Source organism: Saccopteryx bilineata, chromosome 2 (assembly GCF_036850765.1).
Source record: "Saccopteryx bilineata isolate mSacBil1 chromosome 2, mSacBil1_pri_phased_curated, whole genome shotgun sequence".
NCBI lineage: Eukaryota > Metazoa > Chordata > Mammalia > Chiroptera > Emballonuridae > Saccopteryx > Saccopteryx bilineata.
In genome coordinates, this window is record NC_089491.1 from 237,925,827 (window position 1) to 237,944,487 (window position 18,661).

Genomic DNA, 18,661 nt, shown 5'->3' on the forward strand with positions numbered 1-18,661 from the left:
GACCCACTGAAAAAGTAGCAGAGGCCATGGCTGTTCTTGTAAAACCTCCCCGCATCTGCCCATTGGAAAATTCCCGTGTCGGGTCCAGTAAGACCACAGGGATTTCTTGTTTCACATAGACCAAAAAGAGGAGCCACCGATAAAACACTAGTGAAGGAGGTTTTAGATGTGGTGTGATTTCAAGAGCCCCTTTTGCCCCCCTAAATAATTCACAGCCCCCCAAATGCTCCACATAAGAGGCAAGGGCAGAAAAATGCAAGAAATGTCCTGTTTCAGTTCTGTCCAGGCTTCCTGTGGACTGAAATCCATGAGAAAAGTCCAGGGGCTTCAGTCTCCATTCTTACTTTGTATGCTCTGCCTTATTACCTCTCCAACCGTGAGAGAAAAAATGAAATAATTCGCAAACACAGGGCGGGAGCGCGGGTGTGGTGGGCTGAGGGCAGGCTTGTTTGGGAAGAGGAAGTTTCTGTGCAGACGGTCCATACGTCAAGGCTAGGAACTGGGGGGGGAGGGGGCGGAGGGGGCCTCAGAAACACCAGTGTCACCCAGAAGAGCTGGGGTGTTACAGGTACCATGAAGAATTGCAGCAACAGTTGCATTGTCCAACTGTAGAGATCACAGAAGCCCCCGCTGGACTGTGGGCCCGGGACCTACCTCCAACCTCAGCGACCCCATCCCTGTTCCTTTGTCTCCAGCTCCCTCGCCTGCCTCGTTTGCTCCCTGCTGTCTCCATCCTGGGGAGCCAGCTGCAGCATGTAGGAGAAACAGGCCCTGTCACGGCTGTCTCTCGTGTGTTATTGTTAGTGTTACATTACAAATCCCGTTTCCATGCCGGGGTCCCTCGGGGGTCATAACCAGGAAAGGCCATGACCCTGCCAATAAACAGAACCCCAATCCTTAATGTAACCACTTTGCATTCACTAGCCCTGCTCATGGATTTCCAGATCAGATTCCTCTTCCAGGCAGACTCATTTAAGAAAGGCTCCTCCCGGAAAAGCAAGATATAGGGCAAGTGGAAATAGCTCAGATGCTGACCCTGGTGGCAGGTGGAAGTCTAACCTGGGCTTGGCCCATGCTCCCCACCGCCCCCCCTGTCCTAGCAGGTGTATTACCATCAATCTGAAGTTTCTTTTCCTGCTGGCTCTCCACAGGATGAGGCCCGGACATCAGTCTTTGCTAAAGTTCTATTTCCATTCGAAGACCCCCGTAACAGAGAGGCTGAGCTGACTTGTCCAACGTGGAGCAGGGCTGAGCGAGTGGAAGGATATTGAGCAAGAGGGAAGCAGAGCATGGAACAACCTGGCACAGAGACAAGGCTGACTTCAGCCTACGCATTTTGCAGATTAATCTACGCAATGAAGTATGTTTTTCTTCCCAAAGCAGGGCCAGCTGATGAAGCGTGGGTAGAACCAAGTGAACAAAAAGACTAGACTAGAGTCTGCTCACTCATTCAACAAACAGTCCTCCACACCTCACATGTGCCAGGGCACAGTTCCCACCTGCATATGGATGCCACATGAATGGAAGAAATGAACGACAGTGTGTTTGGGGCTGTGGGTTAGGGAATATATTTTCTCCACTGTTTTGCATCTGAATCCCAAGTATCTCAGAAGCTCCTGATACCATTATTTTGGCCTTCACAGCTAACACTCTCCATTGATGTTTTCTTAGGCCTGACTAGGCTTAAAGATAAAAAATATATTCTCTAGCATCTACTGTAGGGACTGAATGACTAATGTTTAGAGAGAGAAAGAGTACTCAGCTCTGCTAACAAGCATAGCTTCAAAGTTATACTAACATTGCTTGGCTTGGCTAGATGGGGGAGATGATGAGATAGTTGAGCTAGACAGTGGGTATTATTTCTGCTGGGTTCATTACAGAGCTAGAAGGGGCCTTGAAATTCTAGAGTTTGACAATTCTTCTTATAAATGAGGAAATTAAAGGCTGGAAAGAGGAAGAAAGGTATTTGTCCACAGTCACAAACTCAGCTCCTGGTTTCATAAAAATGTGTAATGTGGAAATCAAAGAAGCAACAGAAAGGATTAAGGGAGGAGAAGAAGGAGAGCAGGGGCCAAAGCCAGCTTTCCTGTGACTATACTGGGTCTTCCCCAAGATCCTCTACTAGAGAGGAAAGGCCCTCCTGAGAGACCAGGGAGCTGCAAACGGAGACTGGAGAAGCATGCATTCTTGAGGAAGGCTGCACTCTGGTCCCTGACTTGCCTCAGGCATCTAGAACATTGCCTGCCTACAGTAGATACTGGTAACTAGGAGTTTGTGAATAGTCTTTCTTGGCCAAAGACCAGGAGTGAGGGCAGAGAAAGAGGAAGTTTTGAGTACGCTCAGCTCCCATTTATCCAGAGTAGCTCTGACGGCATCTGTCTCATAATTCAGGCTTCTAGATCCAACTTCGTTACCAAGAGAAACCCATTAAAAAAATACATCTGGACCAGGGTCTCCCATCCCTAGAGACTGTAGCTCCTGGGACTGCTGAGTTATTACAAGACTTGCCAAACATTGTGTGTTGTTTGATAAATAATACCTCGAATACAAAACAGGCATGGTTATCTCCTAACTAAATGTAAGTAGGGCTGGGATTCATAAATGTAAATCCATTTATAAAATAACAGAATAAGTAGTAACCTTTTGTCATTGTATGTCAATGAATACCGTGAGTATAAATACAAGCAGGTATTTTATTGTTTTGTTGATATTCGAAAGGAGTGCATCCCCTGCTCATAATATTGGGGAATCACTCCCCTGCACCTGGCCCCTCATTTCACAGATGACATTTCTTCCTGAGAAGGAGACAAACCATCCCAAAGTCACTCAGCCCTTTGGTAGCAGAGACAAGTAGTGACAGGTCATCTCTGTCCTCACTAGGTGGCATTTCCCCAAATCCCTTAATCTGAAAGGACATCCCACTTCAACTTTATTTATTTCTGACACAGAAAGACTAATCGCATGGGCTGTGTGCCGGGCACTGCACTCTCCACATGTGTCGTGGCCGTTGTCCTCACATCAACTCAGTGAGGAGGGTGCTATTATCGTCATTTTATAAGTTAGCAAGAAAAAAAAAAGGGACATGGAGAAGGTAGCTAGTTTACCCAGGCAACATGATTAGTAAGTTACAGAGAACTATTTTGTTTGACTCCAAAGCCCAGGTTCTCACGCACTTTGCTCTATACAACTTAAGTAGCTCATGTTAATGGAAATCACACGTTTGTGGCTTCAGCAGAAAGAAAACTCAAGGGCCTTGAAAGGCAGCCCTCAATGTGGCCAGTTCTAGCCCCATAGCAACTGCTGTGGGCAAGGAGGGGCAGGAGGCACAAAGTCCCAGGAAGGTCCTGTCAGAGGGCCACTTCTCAAGAAAACAGTACAGACCCTCAGCGCCAGAACCGCTGAGAGTTTCCTAAAACTCCATTTCCAAGGCCCCACTCCTCAGCAACTCAGTGGGGGTCTCTGGTGTGCAGCTGGAAGGTCTGCAGTTGTTACAGACACCTGCTGCTTCTGAGCACACCCAACTTTGAGCACCGGAGGCCTGAGAGACCCCAGAGAGGGGCAACAACAAAAGACCCTGGAAAGCAACGGTCAGCAGCCAGGCCAGCTCCAACCTCAGAGGAGCCGAGCTGAAGCCCCGAGAGCACGCCTGACATTTCACACAGGGCCACTCCCCACGCCCGCTTGCTGAAACGGGAGGGTGGGGAGCCTTTCATGTTTCTGGACATGCAGGAGGTTCACGTTTGTTTGTTTAGAACAAAGCCTATACTTAACTGGCACAAGTAAAACAGATTTTATAAATAGATGTGAGCATGAATGCTTTTTATGATTAGCTTGTTTTCAATCAACATGCTTGACTGGTGTCTGTGTTCAACTAAGTAAATATTTCTATGGTGATAGTATACACAATACAATGGCCATTATTTAATGTTAATACAAGTACCATATGGGAGGGCTTATCATTCTGGAGCCCCAAAGCATAATAAAAGCAGATAGGAATAGATAGGCAAGGGTGGGGGCCCTGCTGTACAGTAGGCTTGATAAAACATCTGCTCTTGCAAATGTTGGCCATGCAAGTATTTATGCAATGATGGTTCTCTCGGGGGATCTTTAGAACCAAATCAGATCGCCAGTGTTCTGTTTTTTCCTCTTACTCACTTGGTGACCTTGGATAAATCTCTATGCTAATTGTTTAAACACTCATGCCTCAATTTCCCAACTCTTAGGCCTTTGCATGCCTCTCCAGAGAGTAATGAAGGTTAACACCTGGAGAAATCTTGAGTTCTTTATTCAGAACAAAGAAACGGAAAATGATGGTGCTAAAATAATACCTTATTATTTTAATCAGTCCAAAACATAAAAGGGAGACAACCTAATACTTTCTTCATTTGCAACTTGAAATTTGAGTTTTCTGACATGAGCACAGTAACCACAGAAAGAACAAAGCCTCCTGCTCCTGGCCAGTTAGCTCAGTCGTAGGGCGTCAGCCCAGTGTATGGATGTCCTGGGTTCAGTTCCTGGTCAGAACACACAGGAGAAGCACCCATCTGCTTATCCACCCCTCCCTTCTTACTTCTCTCTCTCTCTCTCTTCTCCACCTGCAGCCATAGCTCCATTGGAGCAAGTTGGCCCTGGGCACTGAAGATGGCTCCATGGCCTCTGCCTCAGGTGCTAAGAAGAGCTCTATTGCTGAGCAACAGAGCAAAGCCCCAAAGGGGCAAAGCATTGCCCCCTAATGGGCTTGCCAAGTAGATCCCAGTGGGTGTGTGTGTGGGAGTCTGTCTCTGCCTCTCTCCTCTAACTAAATTAAAAAAAAAAAAAAAAGAACAAAGCCTCCCAGGAAATGCTAGAGCCTTTTGTTAGCTTACTTTTCTTTCAGGGAGGGACAACTGTGATGACAATGGCACAAAACTAGCACCAATGTCCACTGACAAAGGGTGAGTGAGAATGTGAGAGCTTCTAGTATTGTAGAAAAGAACATTTCAACTTTTCAGAAAAAGCATGCTTCTCTAATGTGCCGTCTGCACCTTAGCTTGCTAGTAATACTACAAAGCTCAGTGCAGTGGAATCTTCATAGTGTGTTTCTATAAGATCTCTTCTCACCTTCAGAACTTGCCATAAAGAGATCATGGTGTTCAGTTCTAGGCCTTAGTATTCTGTACCTATATGTTTGAATGAAAACTTTCAGGAATAAGAACTCAATATTTGTTTTATACTTTGCATCTACAAAGTGTGTTTGCACTGTGATGACCTTCATGATTGCAAACACAGAATGTGGGCATATCAGGATTCTCATTTTATATGTTTATTTTTATTTATTTATTTTTGGTAAAAGAAGGGACAGACTCCCACATGTGACCTGACCAGAATCTACTCAGCAACCTCGTCTGGGGCTGACACTTAAATCAACCAAGCTATTTTTAGCACCTGAGGCTGATACACTCTAACCCAGTGGTCCCAAACCCCCAGGCCGCAGACCGGTACCGGTCCATGGGCCATTTGTTACCGGTCCGCATAGAAAGAATAAATAACTTACATTATTTTTGTTTTATTTATATGTAAGTCTGAACAATGTTTTATTTTTTAAAAATGACCAGATTCCCTCTGTTACATCCATCTAAGACTCACTCCTGATGCTTGTCTCGGTCACGTGATACATTTATCTGTCCCACCCTAAAGGCCGGTCCGTGAAAATATTTTCTGACATTAAACTGGTCTATAGCCCAAAAAAGGTTGGGGACCATTGCTCTAACCAACTGAGCTATCCTCAAGAAAAAGAGAAGGGGAGAGGGAGGAAAAGAGAAGCAGATGGTCACTTCTCATGTGTGCCTTAACTGAGAATTGAACCTGGGACGTCTGCATGCCAGGCCGATGCTCTATCCACTGAGCCACCATTCAGGACCAGGATCCATTTTAAAGAGGAGCAGACACTCTCAGGGGATTATGGTTTGTCCAAGTGCAGAGTTAAGCAAGTGTAGACCTCAAACCCAAACCCAACCCTTTTGAAGACGCTCCTCATTTGTAATTTAGGAATCAGACCGGCCCAGGGAAGAGGAGCTGTCCCGCCTGACTGGTCAGACTTGCTCTGATGAACTCTGACATTAGGTGCAGGACCATTGTTTCTTTCCTTCTGGAAAAAACAGCCCCGGGTCAATGCCCTCCTGAGTGCTCTGCCATCTCCCTGATGACTCTGGCAATCAGTTTGGCTGAAAATGGAGCATTAATTTGTCTCATTTACTATCAGAAAGGAAGTTAGGCATAGGTGAGAGGGGAAGCTGCTTGACAAATGTTTAAGGAAAGAGATTTAAATTCCCAGCTGTGTTATCTAATGTAATAGGATTCTTTCCCATTGATTTATTGCAGTCAGCATAAATCTCAGAACAATACATATGTTCTTAAACATTTGGAATGGCCACTTAGGGAAATTGTCAGCTAATACAATCTATGGCATGTGGGCAAAGAAGGGAATTATGCACTTGCCAGGGGACACATGACTAAGTTAACCAACTGCTCTGAGGCTCTGGATTACATATGTTAGTGAAAATTGAAGTGGGGAAAGATGGGTTTACATGTTCCAGGAAAGACCACATTCCAGTTCCAGTCCTTACACTGAAGCCACCTACTCTCATGCCTCCTTCCAAAGCCTGGGCCCAGGAACATCATTCCCTCAGACCCAAGGAAACAGCCCACCTGGTCAGGAGTCATGTGTGCACATATGTTCACATGCACGTGGCCTGTTCATTTGGTCGCAGAAGACAGGGGAGGGGCATTAACAGCACAGGCTGGACAGTACAGGCTGGTGCAGGGCTGCACTCTCCTTACTCTGCTTTCTTGCCTCAACTGCCATGCGTATTTCTTATTCTTCTGTGGATTTGTCTTGAACTGATGGGTAGGAAAAGGCTGGTGAATCAATACTTGTTTCAGGGGAAGCAATGACTCTCTGGTGCCCTCTACACATTTCCTAACAGTCTTTGTTAATGCCCAGAGGCCCTGCAAGGTTTAGAATTACAACTTTCACTAAATTTTCTGAGACACTCACATGAGCTGTAGAGAACCAGCACCAAGTAAGTCATGATCATCCTACACAATCCCGTATGTCCAAGCATTGATCCGAACTGAGAAATGACAGCACCAACAGCCCAGCACTCGGTGAGCGGAACACACACAGGCACAGTTCTGACGACGCTACGGGTGTTCACTGATTTCATTATCTTCACAACAACATTAGGAAGTAAGTGCTAACATTATCCACTTTTGATAAATGGGGAAACTGAGACACAGAAAGGTTAAGAAATTTGCCAAGGTCACACAGCGAGTACATGGAGGAAATAGGACCCGAGCCTAGATCCTCAGACGTGAGCATCTCTAAGCTTCACTTGTTTTCAGGAAGCCAGCAGTGCAAAAGGGACAGAGCTAGGAGCCATGATGTCACTCTAATCCTAGCATTACTTATTAAAGAAACAAAACACTCATTAAATAAGAACAAATATTTCCTCTTTTACAAATGAGGACATTTAAAGTAAGAATCATGCTACGTTTGTATCTCAGTATGGTTGCCAGCCATAAGCTTATGGCATGATTGTCATATTTCAAAGGATTTTTGTGGATAAACCTATGGGAAAGCTGTGTGGTGGAGAAAGCTGCTGTGCTCTGCATGTCACAATGACACACTTGACCCAATGGAAGTTAGTTATCTAGTTGTGGTGACAAGTTGTCCTGAGCCATCCCACCCCCATGTTTTCTTTTCTGTAGATTCTTGGGGGTGAAAGACATGACTTGAGTCTGCGGAGGAGAGTTTTATATTCTTCTACTCCAAACTAGATAACCCAAACGAGGCAGCTTCACCTCACTTATTCTGTGAGCTAACCAGCTGAACCATCAGCCAGGCTTTCACAGGAGAAGAGGAAAGGAGGAGTTTTGAGATGGTACCTAGTAGGGTCTCTCAGATGTGGGATCTGAGAGACCCTACTTATGGGGAACACTGGGAGAAAACGGTGGCCGTGAAACCAGATAGAGAGGACCGCTGTGGGCTGCAGCCACTGTTTCAGCCACAGCATGTCAATGTTTGCACCAGATTCTGTCTGGTCATTTCTTTTTCTTTTCTTTTCTTTTTTTTTTCTTTTTCATTCAGTGAGAGGAGATAGACTCCTGCATGCACTGTGACTGGGATCCACCCAGAAAGCCCACTAGGGGGAGATGCTCTGCCCATCTGGGGTGTTACTCCATTGCTCAGTAACTGAGCTCTTTTTAGCACCTGAGGCGGAGGTCATGAAGCCATCCTCAGCACCTGTGCCAATTTTCTCCAATCGAGCCATGGCTGCAGGAGGGGAGGAGAGAGTAAAAGAGAGAGAGAGAGAGAGAAGCAAGAGGGGGACGGGCAGAGAAGCAGATGGGTGCTTCTCCTATGTGCCCTGACTGGGAAGTGACCAGGAATCAAACCCGGAACATTCATATGCTGGGTCAACACTCTACCACTGAGCCAACCAGCCAGGGCCCTGTCTAGTCATTTCTTAAAAATAAGAATACATAATTTTGAGAACTTTCTCATAGGTGATAATATTAATTTAACTTTCAATAATGTAAAATTATCTTGGGTTAGTACTATTCCAACCTGATTCTAAGTTGTATGTTTAAAAAACTGTTGCAGTGTTAGAACAATCAACTTTGGTGACCTAATCAGTGTTGATAAAGCTGATGACTAAGCCACTTCCCCTAAACCCTTCTTATTTTTTAATAGCAAGTGTTCTTAAATTATTAGAAAAATTTATATCATGCCATTTTAAGTTATAGCCACAGTTCCACTTAAAGTAGAAAATAAAAGATCCACTTATATATACTGTTAGCAGAAAAATAAATTCCATGAACTTCCCAAACAAAAATATTAACAGAAGCTTTAATAGCAAGAATAACCAAGAGTCAATGTGCAAAAACCATTTAAGTCAGCCTAAATGTCCATTAATACATGATATGTATGATACATAAATATACTGACATAATATATAACCATAAAAAATAGATAATATTGAAATAACATGAAAACATGGCCTGCTATACCGTAACATAAAATGACAAGTTACAAAAGAACATGTATAATGCTAGCCCACTTTTTGAACAACAAGAATGCATATGTGGTTATGTGTATGTGGTAGGTGTTACAATATTGGTAAAGAAAGACAAACTAAAAAATACGCATATACTGAAACATCTATTTTTTATCTTGGTAGGATTATGTGGTTTTGGTTTTTGTCTCCTTGCTTGTTTATGTTTTTAACAATAAAATACAAAATGAATAATGACAGAGTTATATTTTTATGTCTCTACTATACTCCTTGGTGTTGATATAAAGTTAGTTATATTTACCGCCATAATTAATTCTTCCCATTTTGCCCCCACTTTTCTCTATTTAATAATTCTTATCCTAAATAGACATTTTAATAAAGATGGTTGCTATCTGACCAGCTAAACCACTTAAGTTATTTATTCTGTTGCTTTTTATAAATAGGAACCATCAATTAATACTTGTCATTGGCATTTAAGATTCTTTTTTTATTTTTACCACATTCATTAAATCAGAAAAAGTACATCTTTGCAGTATGTTTTCCCATTTCCTGAGCCATGAGATTTCATTTGATCTTCAGTGTCTTCAAGCTGTAGCTCCTCAAAGCAAGATAGTGATTCAGTTCGACAACTGGTTCTTGGGTACCAACAATGTACAGAACAAAAGTGGGAATAGGACCAACGAGCAAGAGCAGCTCAAAGTCCGGGCACTGAGAAAACACAGGTGTTAAGTAACTCCAGTGCATCGACTATAAATGCAACAGACTAACATTCACTCCATCTCCTGGGTCCACCTGCACCTCTGCCATTTTCTTATAAAACGCTGGGTTCTTGTTACAACATCACAAGTATGAAATATCGCAAAGTGGAAAGTGTGATATTACACCCCTTTAATGAATATCAGTGCCCAGAAAGCAGGGATGTGGTTGAATTTTGATGTTGATTTCTTAACTAAAATCCAACCCACTCATTAGGGAGCCGAACTAGATCATTTATCTGTTTGTGTCGTCCATATCCACTGGCTTATCACCAAATATACACCCTTATGACTTCTAGCCACACAGACATTTTGTTTTGTTTTGCAGGAAATGGGAACAGAGAGAGGAGGGGTGTCTTGTCTTCCCCTCCCAGAAGCCCATTGTGAAGTTCACGTTAGTTCACAGGATTGCTGCTGAAGGGGTGGGGTCCAGATCTTTCAGATAGTTTTCCAACTGCAGGATTCCCTCCACTGCAGTCAGAGCTCAGGGCTGGGGAGACAATGTGCGATGGGCCCCTGAGGCAGCGCCCTCTCCAGCTGCGGCCGCACCGTTGAGCAGATGAGAAAACTCAGTTTGCTGTTTGTCACCAGGGTCTCTTTCCACCTCTTACACTTGCAGTGATGATCGGTATCTCGGTGCCTCAGACACTGTCAGCCCTGGCATCTCTGTTTATCTGCAGAACACTCGGTGGTTTCTGAAAACAGGTGTGGCCTGGTGGAGCAGAGCATAGCCACAACTTTTTTTTATGAAGTTACTTTGACTCTGGCGGCTTTTACCAACTTTCCAAATGTCACTTAGTCTCCCTCAGGGGCTATTTGTCAAAGTTGCTGGTAAACTCATCTCTTAACCTGTTTTTACTCTGTAGTTTAAAAGATGCGGGACTAGATAGACAAAAACCTTATCAAAGCAAAACTGATTCTAAGTGACAATTGGGTTAGTTGTGGCCTCTATGTCAACAATAGGCTGTGGTCCTCTCACTGGTGGTATGGCTTGTGAGGTATATTGCATGAAGGAGACCAGTTCTTGTTTGGGAATCTCCAGTGGTCCCACAGCTGAGGGAGTGGATACTACTATTGGCCACCAGGGATGTAGCCCCCTAGTATGAACCGTGTGACCAGCAAAGGTATTGAAAATATGTTATTATTCGGTCGGGTTACACAGAAAAACAAACAAACAAAAAACCCTCTGCAACTATGGCCATTTCACTAAAAAAAGAAAAGAAAAAGTATCTAAACAAGAAACCATCTAGAGAGAGGCTTGAAAAAATACTGAATATGGAATGCGTGGGAGAAGCTGAGGATATTTTAATTGAGAAGAGATGTTTTAAGCAAGTCAAGAGGGGTGACTTCAATATTGGGAAAACAACAAGTGAACACACAAATAACCATATTTATTGAGGCACCAGAAATAACTAGGTCGAAATGGTGGACTTAGTTTAAAATGAGATACAATTCAATTCTATGGAGGCAAGACATTCTAACAATAAGAGCTCATCTAACAAGGGCAGAATGTCTGTCTGAAGACAAGTGAACACTCCCATCCTGGACCAGATGCCTGATGGCTATTTATCAGGTGTTGTGGAAGGATTCCTGTCCTAGGAGGGAGCTTGGATTAGACCTCAGGACCCTTTCCAAATGTATGATGCTATCTGTCTAATTAATTGCCAGTTATAGTCGTAGGTGTTGTCCTGGGCTCTCATCTCTGTGTCATTGACATTTGGATTCATTTCTCCTTAACTGTTAAACAATCAAGTGGATTCACGTCTTTAAATCAGCATTCATCAGGAACAGTGATGGGGAATTGATAAATTCCTGGACCTTCAGCCCAGAGTCTTGGTTTAGGAAGATCCCGGAGACCACAGCCAGTTAGAGTTGAGTGATAATACCATGTGAAGTCAACCAGAAACCCATTTCGACTTGCTTCTCTTAAGGAAAGATCATTTCCATTTTTTTCTGGGGGTTTGAGTTTGGGGGTGTATTGATCTTTGGGAGGGGGGGATGTTTTACGTTTGTCCTAAAATTCTAAAATACATCATACACCCAAACATCCATAGTTTAGGTGACTAACCTCCTTTTGTCTCCCTTGTTGGTGGGGGTTAAAAATATACAATCTGCAATCAAGTTTGCCCTTGCTCAGTCCTTTGTGAGCGGTGTGGTCCTATGTACCCTGCTTCACTTTTATAAGCCTGCGTTTTCTCATATCTGAGATGGCGTGAACACTATTTGACAAGTTAAGAGGAATGAAATGAGAAAATATGTATGAAAGTACATTATATGTTTTGAAGCACTTTTCTAAAATTCAGTTAGAATTATTCAAATTTTCTCAATTTGGTGCAGTGGTCAGTTAAAATATAAAAAGTTCATTTTTTTACTCTTGCCATTAGACTTTTTTGTCCGAGTGGAAACATCTCTTGGTCTTCCAATAACTCTGCAGTACGACAAGTGCTCAGTGAGAAGCAGCATTTCGAGTCTATACTTGTAAATGAAATAGAACATGAAGTGAACATCTGGGAAGTTATGTTTTTCCTTAAATTCCTTTTATTAAGCAAGGCTAACACAAAGGTAAACATGGAAATTCACAAGGGATGGAGATTCTCTCTAATATCACTCTCTGATATCACGTTCCAGGCTCCAGTTTTTTGTGGTTATTAATTACGAGGACTTACCCTATCAGTACTTGTGCTCCAAGATGAAAATGTGCAGAGAGTCTGTACATTGCAAGAGGCAGAAGGATGCTTCTCCAGTAGAGGAGATAATACATTGCAGGATCTAACAGCACTTCTCACTTGCTTGTGGAAATAAAACTGTGTAACCATGCTATCTCAATCATCTCTGCCAATAAATATTTTGTTGCTACATTCAGGCTTCTGCTGCATAACATTGGGTTTATTTTTTTTTTCTTTAAGCACAATCGTAGAAGATAAGTAGCCACAAAGCTTCGCTCTATTTTCAAAGGTGCAGTCAAAATGTTACATTTCTAAATTGTGGCGATGAGACACACCCTGAAAAGAGAGAACATTACACCTACACAAGAAAACAGAGAAACCAAGATATCTTGTGATAGCTTGTACATATCAAGAAAAATATGCCTTCACCTTGGAAGCTCATCTTAGGCGTGAGAAGGACCATGCTATGATGAATCCAAGAAGCTGGCTCCTCCTCGTCCACTTTGCCCCCTTTTTCCAAATGAACACCTGATACTTTGAGCTTCTCCCCACAACACAGTTTCACCCTGGGGACTCCCATGTCTACCTGCTTTCAGTACTTCGGGCCCAAATATTGCCTGACATCAGATTCGCCACCAACAACCTTTCTGTGGCCCATCCTCTTAGGCAGTGGTGGGATTCAACTGGTTTGCACCGGTTTGGCAGAACCGATACTTAATTTTTTATTGAGTTCAGTGAACTGGTTGTTAAAATGGCACTTGTAATCAGGGTTCTCTCTAAGGTGGGTGCCTGGGCAGCTACCCAATGTGGAAATCACATTCCTTACTCTTTTTTAAATGTTCATCTGCACAACAGCAAATTCTAAGTGCCCGTAGTAATGTTCATTCCATCCATAAGTGAAAAAAAATTGCAAGTGAGGACGCCAATCAAGAAGCAATATGAAAATATCTTAAATAACAGTTTTATTGTTTTTGTCAGGTATTATTTAATATTTTTTCATTAATATTTTAAAACTCTTATAACATAATCTAGTTATGTGTACCTCTTCTATTGTTCTTACTTATGTATTAAATGCATGAAATAATAAACCACCTTTTGATATATCATTTTTTTATACTTAAAATGGTAATTAGAAGAGAGAACCGGTTGTTAAATTATTTGCATCCCACCACTGCTCTTAGGACACAATTCTCTAGTGACAGGAACTAATCCTGTCATGCCATGCATGTTCACTGACCTTGAATATGATATCCGTTTTAGGAGCCTACTTTGTATGTAAAAAGTAAACTTTTGGAGATACAGGCTTATGTGAGAAGAGTAGTTTTAGTTGCAGAAATTTCATACATAATGGCAAAGTAACAGAAAAGATTAGTTGCTGACAAAACTCTAAGGACCTGTAAAGTCACACCTCACAGAAGGCTGCCTACCTTGCCCAGGGCAGAATTCAATGCTGTGAGAAAGGATAGACTTGAACTCTTCTACAATATCCTGAGATGATGGTTCATTCATGGAAAATGGGGCGATGCTTATATGCTTACACATTCACCCAGGTGTCTAGCCTGCAGGGTGAAATGAAGGCGAGGTTGACAGGCTTTTATGAACAAAAATAAAAAATAATATCTTGGCGTATGGTTGATGTCAATTTTATTTCTCTCTCTCTCTTTGTGTGTGTGTCTTTATCTTGCTCTATATCTATTAAACACTTGCAATATTACTGATATATAACCATGGCAACTGAAAACTGGGCTTAAGTTGAGCATTAAATTGATGCATTTAGGCATTCAATCATTCATTCATTAAATTTCAGTTATTTAAACAAGTATTCCACAAATGCTTATTGAGTGTTTACTGTGTGTTAAGCGGTATGCTGGTCACTGGGGATAGAGAAAGAACAAGACCTTCCAAAAGTTTATAGTCTACTAGACAAACACAAATGAACTCAGAGTAATGTTGGAACCTAGAACAGGGGCACCCAGGACAGTGTCACAGGGTGAGGAAGAGTTTCGCAGAAAACATAGTATCTAAGTTGAATCCTGAAAAAAGCAGAGAGAAGCAGCCTGTGAAGACAGGCCAAAGGTCGGTGTTCTGGGCTGAGTTCAACCTAAAGGTGATCTATTCTGGAGTGTATAAGAGGAACAGTGAGTTTCTCAGTATGACCAGACACAGGGTAGGAGAGGAAGAATCAAAAGATGAATTTGGAGAGAAAATCAAGAGGACAGCCATCTTGGGTCTTGCACGCTTTTGGTATCATCTATCTAGCCAAGGGCCAGGCAGATAGAGCTTCTCTGGCGGTGCTAACTGATGAAGGTCATAGAATCATGTCAGAAGGATTTTAGAGGTAACTAAAAGCACTCAGCCCCAGTGCACAAGTAGTCTGCATAATGTGTAGGCAGGTCCCCAAGCAGCCTCCCTAGTGAATACCTTCAATGAAGAGGAATCCACTACTTGACCGAGCAGCCTTCTCCCTCTAAAACAAGAGCCTGTGATGTCCTTGTACCTTTCTTAAAAAAAAGAAAAAGGAAGATAATTTAATGGTCTCTGTGAATAATCTATTAATTGCTAGATAAAACAACCTAGAAATAATCACACAGATAATAACATAGCAGACTGGGCTATAGCATCACCAGGAATTCAGACTTCTGGGATTTATTTTTTCTTATTTCTATGACTTAAGATACAACAGAGGATAAGACACAGTCTCTGCCATCAAAGAGATTATGGTCTAAAGGCAAAAACATAGAAGTAACCACTGCACACTTATTAGATGGCCACAATCCAGAACACTGACAGTACCAAATGCTGACAGGGCTATGGAGCAAAAGAAACTTACTCATTTATTGCTGATAAGCATAAAATAGTATAGATACTTCAGAAGACTGTCTGGCAGTTTCTTACATACTCTTACCATGTGATTCAGCAATCATGCTTCTTGGTATTTATCCAAAGAAATTGAAAAGTTATGTCTACACAGAAATATGCATATACATGTTCATAGAAACTTTGTTCATAATTGTCAAAATGTGTAAGTAGGAAGGATGTCCTCCACTTGGTCAATGAGCTATAAACTGTGATATATGAGACAATAAAATACTACTCCATGCTAAAAATACATGGGCAGTCAATACCTGAAAAGACATGGAGGACATTAAAATTCATATTCGTCACTGAAAGAAGTAAATCTGAACAGTGTGGTAATTACTAGTGTGGTAGAAAAAGGTAGGGGGAATAAATGGTATTGGACAAAGATTTGATGGGGTGGTGAACATATATGCAGCGCACAGAGACATGTTGTAGATCTGGGCACCAGGAAACTGTATAATTATGTTCATCAGTGTCATCCCGATAAAATCCAATAAAAAAGAAGGTACAGCTTCTGATTCTAATGACAGCAGTCCCTCATTACCATCAGTCTTGTTTTCTGCGGTTTCAGTCACTTGCGGTCAACCACAGCCCAAAAATATTAAAAATTTTAGACATAAGTAATTTATGTTTTAAATTGCACACTGTTCTAAGTAATGTGATGAAACCTCACATGGTCCTGTTCCCTCTCACCCAGGACATGAATTGTTCTTTTGTCCAGAGTCTCCACACTATAGACACTCCCTGTTTCTTGGTCTCTATAGCCATCTTGGTGGTCAGGTTGACTGTAACGATATCACAGTGCTTGTGTTCCCATCACCTATTTAATTTTTTTTAACTTAATAATGGCTCCAAAGCACAAGATTTGTGATGCTGGCAATTCATAGGTCAAAGAGAAGCCATAAAATGATTTCTTTAAGTAAAAAGATTAAAATTCTCAAGCTAATAAGTAAAGAAAAAGATTGTATGCTGAAGTTGCTAAGATCTCCAGTAAGAACGAATCTTCTATCTGTGAAATTATGAAGAAGGACAAAGAAATTTGTGCTAGTTTTGCTGTCACTTTGCAAGTATTATAGTGTTAAGTGCTTAGTTACAAAGAAAAAGGCATTAAATTGTGGGCGGAAAACATGAACAGAAAGCATGTTCTGATTGCTGTCAGTATGGTGTGCCTGGAAACATTGAGCCTATACAAAAACTTCAGCATGAGATCCTCTGAAACGATGGACCACATTTACACAACTTCTATTAGTGTTTTAATTGTTTTATTTTATTATTTGTTATTATTGTTAATTTCTTACTGTGTCTAATTTATAGATTAAACTCTATTATAGACATGTATTTATAGGAAAAATCATAGTGTATGTACGGTATACTGTTCTTTGGGGTTTCAGGTATCCACTGGGGGTGTCTTAGAATGCATTGCCAATGGGTAATGGAGGATTACTGTATAGGACACTCTAGAAGAGGCAAAACTATAGGGACAGAATAAAGATCAGTGGTTGCCAGAGGCTAGGGAGAGGAAGAGATGGATAGGCAAAGCACACAGGAATTTTTAGGGCACTGAAACTACTCTGGTACTATAAAGCTGGATACATGTCATTATACATTTGTTCAAATTCATAGGAGGTACAGCACCAAGAGTGAACCCATAATGTAAACTGTAGTCTTTTGTTGTTAATGATGCATCAGTTTAGGTTCATTAATTCTAAAAAATGCACCACTCTGGTTGGGGATGTTGATAACGGAGGAGGCTGTGCGTGTGTGGGTCGGGAGACGTACAGGGAAATCTCTGTACCTTTCTCTCAATTATACTGTGAATCTAAACCTGATCTAAAAAATAAAGTTTTAAAAAATATGTGTAAGTAAACAGATAATGACAAAATGCAATTCACACGTATGAAAAATGTGGTTTCATATTAAGCCTGGCCTTGTAGAGAGAAAGGCAGCGAGTAAAGTGAGGGCAGCAAGGAGGCTGAGCTGCAAGATGTGTGAAGAGAGTTCCACAGAAAGTGGGTCAGCTCAATAAACCCGTTGACTCTGAAATCTAGCTGCTGCTGCATCTCGTTGAAGTGAGGTCAGTGGCTTCCCTTGGTTTCAGGGTGGAGTCGCTCCTGCTGGAAAGATTTTACCCATCAAATAATATATTAAAAACCTACTGATAAGAATCATGTGGATCTTTCATAAAGTTAATCACCCTTCATTATTTAATGGATGCCTTTATGCTTTGAGTCTGCTTAAACAGAGTAAGGTCTTTTATAGCAAGGATAGTCTCTGCAAATGATACCCAAATTATGGCGATTGGGACAGTTTTTTTAACACAGACACTGTGACAGCAAGAAAAGGAAGATTTTAGGAGCAAGTGATCCTTTGAGAGTGTGTCACGTCTCATCCTATATAAAGCTGTTCACAGAGTTCCATTCTGCACCTCCATTTATTTTCATTTTGAGTAAAACTTATGTGCCCATCCTCTCCTCCATGTCTATATGGCATTATTATTATTATTATTATTATTATTATTATTATTATTATGTGAGAAGTGGGGAAGCAGAGATACAAAGTCCTGCATGCACCCCAACTGGGACCCACTCAGCAAGCCCCCTACCTGAGATGCTCTGCCCATCTGGGGCCATTGCTCTGTTGCTCGGCAACCAAGCTATTTTAGTGCTTGAGGTAAGGCCATGGAGCTATCCTCAGCACCTGGGGCCAATTTGCTTAACCAATCAAGCCATGACTGTGGGAGGGGAATAGAAAAGGAGAGTGAGAGAGAAAGGGGAAAGGGAGGAGGTGAAGAAGCAGATGGTCACATATCCTGTGTGCCAGGGAATCAAACCCTGGACTTCCACATGCCAGGTCAATGCTCTACCATTTAGCCAACAGGCCAGGGCCCATTTTTGGCTTTTTAAGGTCTATGGTGGTAAAAATTAGCATGAGGTTTCAAATTTTTTAATTCATTCTTGGGCATCAAGGGAAACATTATTTTTTTCTGCAGATGTATAGAAACATCAGCACTTCAGTTTCTGTCACATATAACAGGGGTCCCATAGCAATAATCCTTTCTCTTCTCAAAGGATCTACTTCTTCTACCCTAGTGTTTCAGAGCTGTCACTGTGTGACATTTTGGGTGTGAGCAGTGCCAGCTCCTCAGGGACCTCCAGCTTCTCGGCCCCTTCTGTCTGGCATTTGGTTCTTATTTCTGCTGCAACAAAGTACCAAAAATTAGTGATTAAAACATGACATTTACTATCTTATCATTCCAGGTGTCTGAGGTCCTAAAATCAATGTGTCGCCAGGACTACAGGACTGCATTGTGACTGCAGGCTCTAGG